Source organism: Brachyhypopomus gauderio, chromosome 4, assembly GCF_052324685.1.
Source record: "Brachyhypopomus gauderio isolate BG-103 chromosome 4, BGAUD_0.2, whole genome shotgun sequence".
In the NCBI taxonomy this organism is placed as follows: Eukaryota; Metazoa; Chordata; class Actinopteri; order Gymnotiformes; family Hypopomidae; genus Brachyhypopomus; species Brachyhypopomus gauderio.
Window position 1 is genome coordinate 33,557,925 of NC_135214.1, and position 10,214 is coordinate 33,568,138.

Here is a 10,214-nt window from a genome sequence, read left to right on the forward strand (position 1 = left end):
GCACTCTCTCTCTCCGTCTCTCTATAAAGCTCTCCCTCTCTCTCTATTAAGCTCTCTCCTTCTCTATAAAGCCATCTCTCCCTCCCTCTCTCTATAAAGCTCTCTCTCTCTCTCTCTCCTTCTCTCTCCCCAGCCCTGCCTCCCAGATGTGCGTCTTAACATTCTCCCAGAAGCATGCTCGTGTGTACAGCTTGTCTGACCCACACATGCATCAAATCATTACTGTGAGCAAATAAACAGTCTGACTAGAAAAGTTTCCAGCAAGGTTAGACAAAAGCCCCTGAGAAATCCTGTCTGAGTACATTACAGTTGAATTCAGGGCAATTATAAGGGCACATCCTTATTTCTAAACAATGCTTCCTCTAAACAAATGAGTGCAAACTCAGAAGCGCAGACATTTCCATTGTGCTGTGAGCTGACCAATCACAGCTGGCCCACCCGGTGTATTATGAACTACAGGTGTTAACTTACCCCCCTCACCGCCCTCCCAGCAGTGAACAGCTACTGTGTCCAACCAAAGGATTATCACAGCACTCTCTCTCTCCCTCCTTCTCCCACAAACACAAATAAACATTACTATATGATCACCCAAAACAACAAAAAATGACTAAGCTCTCACACTTCTCAGAAACACAGAACATAACATTAATTCCTCGTGTATTCGCACAAGATTAGAAACACATATACCCTTTATTAGGTACACATATCTTGCAGTTGTGTTTTATAAGTGTAATGTACAAGCACAGACAGAGTTTTCCTCCCCCTTTACCCCAGTGACCCCAACACACCAAGCCAGAACAGCAGACAGTGTACTGTTAGCAGGAATGAACAGAAATGTGGACCCAGTAAAGTTTAAGACCTTTTCCTCTGCTGCAGCCCAGCCTGCCCTGGTCGGTGTCTGACCGCTGCTGGCCGGCTGTTACCTGTATGGTGACCTATACACAGCACAGCATTACCACAGTGGCCTGGTGTGGACAGACACTGTAATGTTGCTCCAATAGGACCTACCAGCACATCCAGTGAGGTGGCTGGTTAGTGCAAATCCATTTACATTTTCTGGTGACCAAAAGTATTTGGACCCCCTTCCTAATGGTTTTGTTCAGGTGTTTCAGTCACATGGTCTGGTAAGAAGTGTAAAATCAAGCCATCTGCACATGAACACAGACAGAGGGATGGGTCACAATGAAGGGGTCGCTGACTTTAAAGAACACTAACGTTAAAATTAGTAACACCATCACTAACGTTGTGTATTTTTTACTCGGTATAAAATTCCAAAATAAATTTTAAAAATTTACAAAAAACACTGTATGACAAGTTTTGGAACCCTTCTTTAATTTTACAACATCGCATTAAAAAAGGTATCAGATGACCCTATAAAAAAACAGAATAATTATTGGAAAATCGGGTAACCCTTAACAGGTAAGGTCCTAACAAAAGAAATAATGCTGCTGGGAACTTGGTCCACCTATTCCAGGGACATATGAGCCTTGTCTGGTAAAGGTCCTGTCACTAACACCATGTAAACTCCACCCATAAAATATGTTACCCTCTATCACTAACGCTGAGTGAAAATCCCCCAAACGCCTCTTGAAGAAACCACAGATGTGAGGAGGGAGTCAACAACACCATTAATTAAGCAACACAATGAAAATCACATGACAAAAAAATGTGTGTTAGCGGCATTAGCGTTCTAGGGTTAAACGCGGCTGTCTCAAAACATTTGGCCATAAGTTCATGGAATTTCTGCCCTGATGAATCCGCCCTGGTCAAGTGCTTTTATTGTGAAATGGAAGCTTCCAGAAGCAAAGGCAAGTCAACCACAAAGTGGCAGACTCATGCAGACTCGGAGTGGGCCCACTGTGCACTGAAATGTTATCCTCTGTTGCATCACTAACTAGATCATTCCAAACTGCCTCTAGAAGAAATATCAGCACAAGAACAACGGCTTTCCATCGCTGAGCAGCTCCACATAAGCCTTTGATGTGCAGTGCCAAAGTGTTGGCTGCAAAGGTGTAAAGCACACCAACACTGAACTCTGGGGTGGAGCAAATGTGTTCTCGGGAGCGATGGTTCATTCTTCACTATCTGGCATTCTGATGGACAATTTTGGGGTTTGTGTTATACCACAATGGAGCTCTCCATACCAGAGCACAGAGTACCAATAGTAAAGTTTGGCAGAGGGATAATAATTGGGGCTATTCTGCAGATTAAACTAGTGAAGAGTAAATGTTAATGCAACAGCACACACTGACATTTTTGACAATCAAATGCTTCCAACTTTGCGGCAACAGTTTCCAGTTCCAGCATGAATCTGCTCATTCTCAAACTGAGCTCCGTAAAGACATGTTTGAGGAGCCACTGAACACATTTTGGAAGAACTGGACTGTGTGTTCTTTGACCAAAATATGAACCAGCCATTCTCTGAGCATGATATGAATACTCGCTTTGACTGAACGGGCACAAATTCTTACTGACACAGTCAAAAATCTTGCAGAAAGCCTTCTGTGCTGGGACACAGAAACCCAATATTAATGCACCTGGTTTGGGGTTGGGATGTCCAAGTCACACAGGTCAGGTCAGAGGTCCACAGACCATCATCCTTACAGTGCATATTGGCTGATTTCTACAAAACAATGACTAAATCAGTCTGAAACGTCCAGGTCAAACTGTAGGTCAATCCTATATAATAGGTTAATTTCAATAATCTGTTATGGATGGCATTCTCAGAGACCCTCATTCATTATCTCCCCTAAACTCTGGAAACTGACACCACACACACACACACACACACACACACACACACACACCTCGAGCTGAAGGTTGCTAGGTGCTGATGGAGCTGGCTCAGCCATTAAACCCATTTTGTGCTGCTCACAGAGAAGTCGACTTCACAAGCAAGCGCTTCACTGTCGGGCATCACAGCGCCGAGAGCAAACGTGCCATTAGCCAATCCTGAACAAATGGTGTCCTACAACACCAGTGTAATTATGCCCCCCCACTGCAGCCCAATGACCGCCGGCCCGCCCAGGGGCGGATCTGGACTGAGAGGAACCACCAGTGTGATCCGCCTGTCTGGAGCCACTGAACAGCCTCTTCTGGATGCATGGGTGTATCACGCATCAGGCTGGTTTGCCATGGTAGTGGATTTACCCCAGACCCAAGTGCAAAAATCCAAGTGCAGCGGACTGATTCTCATTCAGTGGCTACACACAGTGCAGTAGCTACACACAATGCAGTAGAGACCGTTGTGCTCTTGTAAATAACCTTCTACAGAAGATACATATAAAGCACTGTGCACTGTATAGCATCAGATCTGCTGGATAGTCTGTATCCATGGGGGTCTGTAGGTGTTCCAGGAGAGTCCCAGTTTCATATAAAGCTTTTTGGATGTCTGGAGAACTGCTACTACTTTGACAACCCACTTCCTTCCTGTGGTTCTTCATTGGTGCAATCGTAGCACACACTGTCGTGGGCGGTTGGGGTTCTCTGGCGTTTCCGGTGTGGTGGTACTGCGTCTCAGGAACGCCTCCACCCCGTCTCTCTCCACACGGCGTCAGGCTGATCTGGGGACAGTCGGGGGGGGGCTGGTCCAACAGAATGGTCAAACTCCCAAACTAGTTTTAATTGAAGAACATCAGTCTTTGTCGGATGCTTAGAAAATCCCCACAATATATTCACAAAAAAATAAAACTTACACGTTTAGTAGAAGATCGTTTCTGATATTAAACCGTCAGTGCACTGCTCTGATGCCATCCAGATCAGTTCAGCTTCTTGTCATGTACTGCCCCCTAGAGTTCAAAAGTTACAAAATGTTTGCTGACGTTATACGAATATGATATTTTACTTTTCTACAAATTACACACATATTTAAAAACTGCGAATCTATATAAATAGTTTTAAAAAATCAAACTTGGCGGGTAATTCCGAGATTCTAAATCACAATAAGAAACCCCGAGTGTAGTGTGGGAATAAGGTACGCTAGACAGAGACAGATAGACGGAACAGATGGAACAGACAGAATGTGTCGCTCATTCCAACTCAAACCCTCTACAGCTGAACTGGATTCCTTAAAACCCTCAATCGGGTATCTGCACATTCTGCGGCAATGGATGCTTAGAAAACCACAACATGTTCACTAAAACCTAAACCTTGCACGTTTAGGAGAAGCTCGTTTCTGCTTTTCCTCCCTCATTGGACCCCGAGTTAAATCCACCAGATCCCGGGCTGCAACTCAACATCCTGACCCACTCAAGCAGAACCAGCGCGCACAGGCAGCACTCGACCTTCCGTCTGAGGGTCAGCAGCACTGCCCACAGGACTCTACCCCTCAATGCATTCGCCAAGCACAGGCAATGCATTGCATTCTCTTGTGGCTGACATGTGGCCCTAATCTGGCCCTTATGTGGCCCAAATCTGGCAACCGGGAGCGGTCCGCCCAAGGGCCTTCCATCAGTGCGGCAAGTGGGCCAGATGAAAATGGGCAATGTGGGCCAGAATAATTTTGCTATCTGGGATCCAATTACAGCTGCCGTTTACTTCATCTAATTGTAAGTCTACGTTTCTTTAGGCCTATCCAGACCTTTAAAGTCCTGCTACGCATAACGCAAATGCTTATTTGCAGAGAACTCGGAAAATAGGGATCACTAGATAGGAACAATATTCCATTTGTTCACGTCGCTTTAATGAATACAACAGTGAAATTACAATAATCAAACAAGTTATTGACGTGTCTCTGAATGCTATACGGCATCACTTTAACATGTTATACACTTCCTGTTTTCCCGTGTCACCGTATAACGTAACGTAGTGCAACATTCTCTATCTCCCCCCGAGCCTTTAACACCCGTAAACAAAGGCTGAAGAATAACAAAATGCAGGTAGCATAAATAGTGCAGAAACAATGGCAAACAGTGAACTAAGCGGTAACGTACACCGAAACAAATCGTACTATGCCCAGAAACCCATTAAAGGCTACCCTACAACATAGTCTTTGTGCCAGGCAGGCACGCCGGACGGCCTTGTGGACCGCCGCAAGCCCATCGCAGGTGGCACGTCGGGCGATGGAGGCGGGGCAGCCGCAGGGGCTACAGGAGCAGGCGACGTAGGGAGGGGGCCTTGGGCTGAGGCCACTGGTGTGAGAGGCCTCCCAGCGAGCCGGGAAGAGTCCAAGGGAGGCAGGGCAACAGGCAAGGTGCTCAGAGGCAAGGGGGATCCTGGCCCCGTCGCAGTCGTCGCTGGACCATCCAGAGGGCCGGACAGCAGTGGCAGCGTGACAGGCGGTGGGGTGCTAGCGCGAGTTGCCAGATCGTCGTGGATAGACCGGGGGGCAGGCAGGCTGTTGTGAACGGGGTGGAACCTGCGCAGGAATCTCCGGTTCCGAAGGGAGACCCTGCCTGATCCATCAACCTTGACCACGTACTGATCATGCTGGCGCACCTCAACGACGCGGCCAGTCCTGTCCCATTTGTTGGGGTAAGGCCCGGTCTGGTTCTGCATGCGTACCAAGTCCCCCACTTTGAGGGGTGGCAGACGTTTGGTGTGCTCCGCCCAATTGTCAGCTGCGCGGATGTGTCGTTTGCGGAGGGCCTCCTCCCTCAGTGTCAGAGTCTCACGCCACGTTGCATGGGGCCTGTATCTCCCGGGTGGAATCGGGATGAAGTCCCGTATTGGCCGGCCGAAGACGCACATCGCAGGGGAAAGTTTCGTGTCAGGGTCGGGTGTGTTGCGGTAATGCAGTATCGCCCTCTGTACGGAGTCGGTGTCCAGTTCCCCTTTCGGGCCAGTGTTGTCTGTGATGAGCCGCTTCATCGTCTTGACGCCGATCTCAGCACGGCAGTTGCTGTGGGGGAAGGCCACAGACGCGAGGCGGTGGTGCACGCCCCATCTACGCAGGAAGGATCTGGTGTCAGCAGAGGTGAATTCGGGCCCCCCGTCGGACGCTAGTTCTTCAGGCGTCCCGTATGTGGCGAAGGCCCGGCGCAGGTGGCATATGAGGTCTGCGGCGCCACCCTCAGACCTGGATATGACCGGCCAGTTAGAGTAACGGTCCACTATCACAAGGTAGTGTACACCTCTGTGCATGAAGAAGTCAGCACACACAGCCTGGAAGGGGTACACGGGCAAGATGGGGGGAGTCGGTGGCGCAGCAGGCTGAGAGGGCGCCATCCGATGACAGTGTTCGCAGTCATTCCGAGTGGCAAGGATGTCGGCCGACATGCCCGGCCAGAATACAGATGATTCGGCACGGGCGGTCATCATGGAGACACCCTGGTGAGCGGCGTGCAGGGCGTCCAGCACCTCGCTGCGGAGAGAGGGCGGTATCACCACCCTGTCCCTGTACAGGACAACCCCATCAGCTGACGTAATGTCCTCGCGATATTGGTGGAAGCCACGGATTGCCGCAGGCATCCCCGCCCTGGATTCGGGAAAGCCGTCTGCCGCCATCTCCTCTAGCACTCGCATGTCATCATCACTGCTGGTGGCCTCCCTGACGCGGTCCCATGTCACAGACTGCAGTGACTCAAGACCTGCAGCGCACCAGGTCAGGTCACCACCGTCATCGTCACCCACGGGCCCCATCCGTCGAATGAGAGACAGAACATCGGCGTGAGCGTTGGGTGAGAGGTGGGTTACCACGGCAGCGTTATCGTCTGGGAGATCCATGGGCGATGGGCAAGGCGTGCCAACTGGTCTGCGCGACATGGCGTCCGCTGCCCTGTTCTTCATGCCCGGGACATGTATGATGCGAAAGCGGTAGCGCAGGGTCTTTTCCTTGAGGTTCCTGAGGCGAGGGTTGGGTATGTCGTCGAGCGCCCTATCGCCGAGGAGCTTGAGCAATGGCTTGTGGTCGACAGCCACGATGAGGTCCTTGCAGCCCAACACGAAGTAGCGGGCCTTGTCCAACGCGTCGGCGACAGCAAGTGCCTCACCTTCTATGGGTGCGTATCTAGACTCAGCAGCATGGGTGAACCTGCTCCCGACCAGGGTCACCTTCCAGCCATCGGTGCAGCAGAATGGTTTGATTGGAGTGCACTTGCAGTGCTTCTGGAACAGCCAGAAACCGACCCCCTCCTTTGACCAGTCTGTAGCAAGGCATGTGGGCTTGGACTTGTCGAAGATGCGGACACCACACTCGATCTCTCGGACGATCGTCTCCTTGGACTCACGGAAGACATCCTCCAGCTCTGAGGACCATTCAAAGCGCACGCCATTCTGCAGGAGTCTCCGGAACGGTTGCATGCGCTCAGCCATACTGAAGGCGTAGGCCACCTGGTTGACTAGACCAAACCAGGACCTGACGTCGGTGACGTTACGTGGCCGGGGGAAGTCTCTGATGGCCTCCAGGTAACGACTGCATGGCCGAACGTCAGTCATGGTGATGGTAAAGCCAGCGAAGTCCACCGTTGGTGAGGCGAAGACGAACTTGTCGGGGTTGAGGATGATGCCGTTCCTGCCGCAGATATCGAGCCATTGTGCCGCTTGGAAGTACGCTTCCTCGATGGTGTCAGCCCACAGCAATGAGTCGTCCACGCACTTCGTCTTGTTGCCAATATCCGCGACCACCTCGTCGTATCGCCGTGAGTAACCATCCCCCGATGCTATGTACCCTTGCGGGGCTGAGAGGTACCGGTATCTCCCCCATGGGGTGATGAAGGTCGTTTTGTGGCGGTCATCTTCGTGCAGTGGGACACTGTGGTAGCCATTCCAGGCATCGAACACGGTTTTGTACTTCCCGCTGGGTACCTGCCTCGCCTGGTGGAATGGTGACTGTGTGTGGTGGGTCTCACGGAGGGCGTGCTTGTTCAGGGCCTGGAAGTCAACGGTGCGCCGTGGCTTGCCAGTCTTTTTCGCGCATATCACCATCCGGTGACACCATGTCACTGGTGTGCCAATGGGTACCTCCTCCAGCACGCCGAGGCGAACGTCCTGGTCGAGGCCGGCCTTTACTTCGCTCTGCCAGTGTATGGCCACTGGGATGGGGGTGTGGTGGGCCACTGGCACTGCGTCGTCGTCGAGCATGAGGCGAAGTGGGGGACCGGACATCCTTGGCAGGGGCTGATGAGGGCATGTATTGAACGTGCTCTGAGCGTATAGCTGTAGGAGGTGCTCCCGTAACGCCTCCCTGTTGGCCTCCGTGGCTGGCATGGGAATCGTGGTAGGTTTGGTTGGAGGCTCTGCACGTCGTGGGCAGTCACACGGGTCTGAGGCCGCCAGGTTGACTTCGCCGAGGGTTGGGAATTTGTCCGATATCATGCCGAGGTCCACGCAGGCCGTACGAGAGAGGAATATACGGTCTGAGGTGTCCGTCACGTATGTGACCTGACGCGTTTCCAACCTTCGGGCGTCACTGCTGCTGCCAGCGAACCTGACGATGGCGGCCCCGAGGATGCGTATTCCCTCATTGTTCGCAGCTCTCATGGTCATGGACACCGGGATGAGGTCGTCAGTGCTCAGACCCAGCTGCTGGGCAACCTTGACGCCGATCAGACAGCTCTGGCAACCCGTGTCAGCCATGGCGGGTAGGGTCACAGCGCGGGTGTGTTTCCGAAGGTCAAGACCCAGTGCTTTGTAGTCCTCACGCTCGACAGCGAGGGTGAGGCGGATGTATGGTTGTGGGGTAGACGGGCGCTTCATCCATTTGTCGCACATGTCGTCATACAGATGGTGGGCTAAGGGCAGTGTGCACACCTTGTTGTTGTCACCGTCCATGGTGAGCGTGCATAATTCGCCAAACGCTACCATCTGCTGTTCCTCGCACACTCCGTCAGCTTCTTCTGGTGGGGGTCTGGATGAGCGGCCACCTAGACAGACTTTGTCGAGGTGGTTTTGCCGGCTGCACTTCCGGCACGTCTTGCCATATGCGGGGCATTCAGTACGCCGGATGCGCCACTGTGGCGTCTTGCCATGGCCTGTCTCGCCACAATAGGTGCAGGTCCCCTCAGGTTTCGCCTTTGATTTTTCCATTCTTTGGACCCCTTTGTTGCGGACGTCCTGTTGTTTCCCTCGCCGATATGAGCTGCTGATTGAGTCTGTGCTTTGGGGGTCGAGCAAGCGTGAGGCCGAGCGCTTTCCTGACTCTTTAGCTTCAATATACTCTATCATGTCTCTTAATGGCATATTTTGATTTTTTTCGCCCAGTAAGTCAAGCTGTATCTCTTGGTCTGCTATGCCTCGGGCAATCACATCACGTAATATTTCCTCAGTGAAGTCATTCATTTGGCCACAGCCCTCTTTAGTGCACCTCATTTCATATTTACATGTGTCTGCTCGCCCCTTCAAGCGAGCATGGAATGACCTGATGGGCTCCTCATGCCCCTGCCGCATATTGGATAGGGCCACTCGAGCCACCATTGTGTTTTCTGTACGGACAGCGAGTGCCTTCATAGCTGAAAGGACGTCTTTTTCATCACTATCCACAAGACTCCTGCCTGCCGCGCGAGTGAGGTCTTTTCTTAAATCCTCCTCGCAGCACTCTAGCAGCTGCGTGACGATGTCAGAACCGGCCAACTTAGTGCCCCTTTTGTATTCGTCCCAGCGGGTCAGGAAGTACGACCATGTCTCGGCTGTCCCCGCCAACGCGATGGAGGGTCGTCTGAGCTTCTCTGCCTTAGCGCTCGTGTGCGGCTCTCTGGGGGCTGCAGTGTGAGTGGTCGCATGGATGTTTAGCATTGCTGCCACCACTGCCGCCTCCGCATGTGTAGCCACATAGTCACAGCCCGCAATAGGGCAACGTACGCTCATGTTTGTAGGGTCGTACGGGTTTATATTTCACTCTCTTTGCCTTCGATGACGTATTAATTCACGAGTCAGCGGTGGCGGGTTATTCCTCAATGCATTAACCGTCTACTCACTCATTATTGGCATTCCAACGTTGGCGAGCTCCGTTTGGTAGAGCCTGAATGTTTGATTATAGATAGGAACAATATTCCATTTGTTCACGTCGCTTTAATGAATACAACAGTGAAATTACAATAATCAAACAAGTTATTGACGTGTCTCTGAATGCTATACGGCATCACTTTAACATGTTATACACTTCCTGTTTTCCCGTGTCACCGTATAACGTAACGTAGTGCAACATTCTCTAATCACGAAGGTTATTCTATCTCTCCTTTTTGCTATCTCTCACTCCACACACACACACACACACACACACACACACACACACACACACACACACACATTTTGATGTATATGACCGGTACCCAAAACAC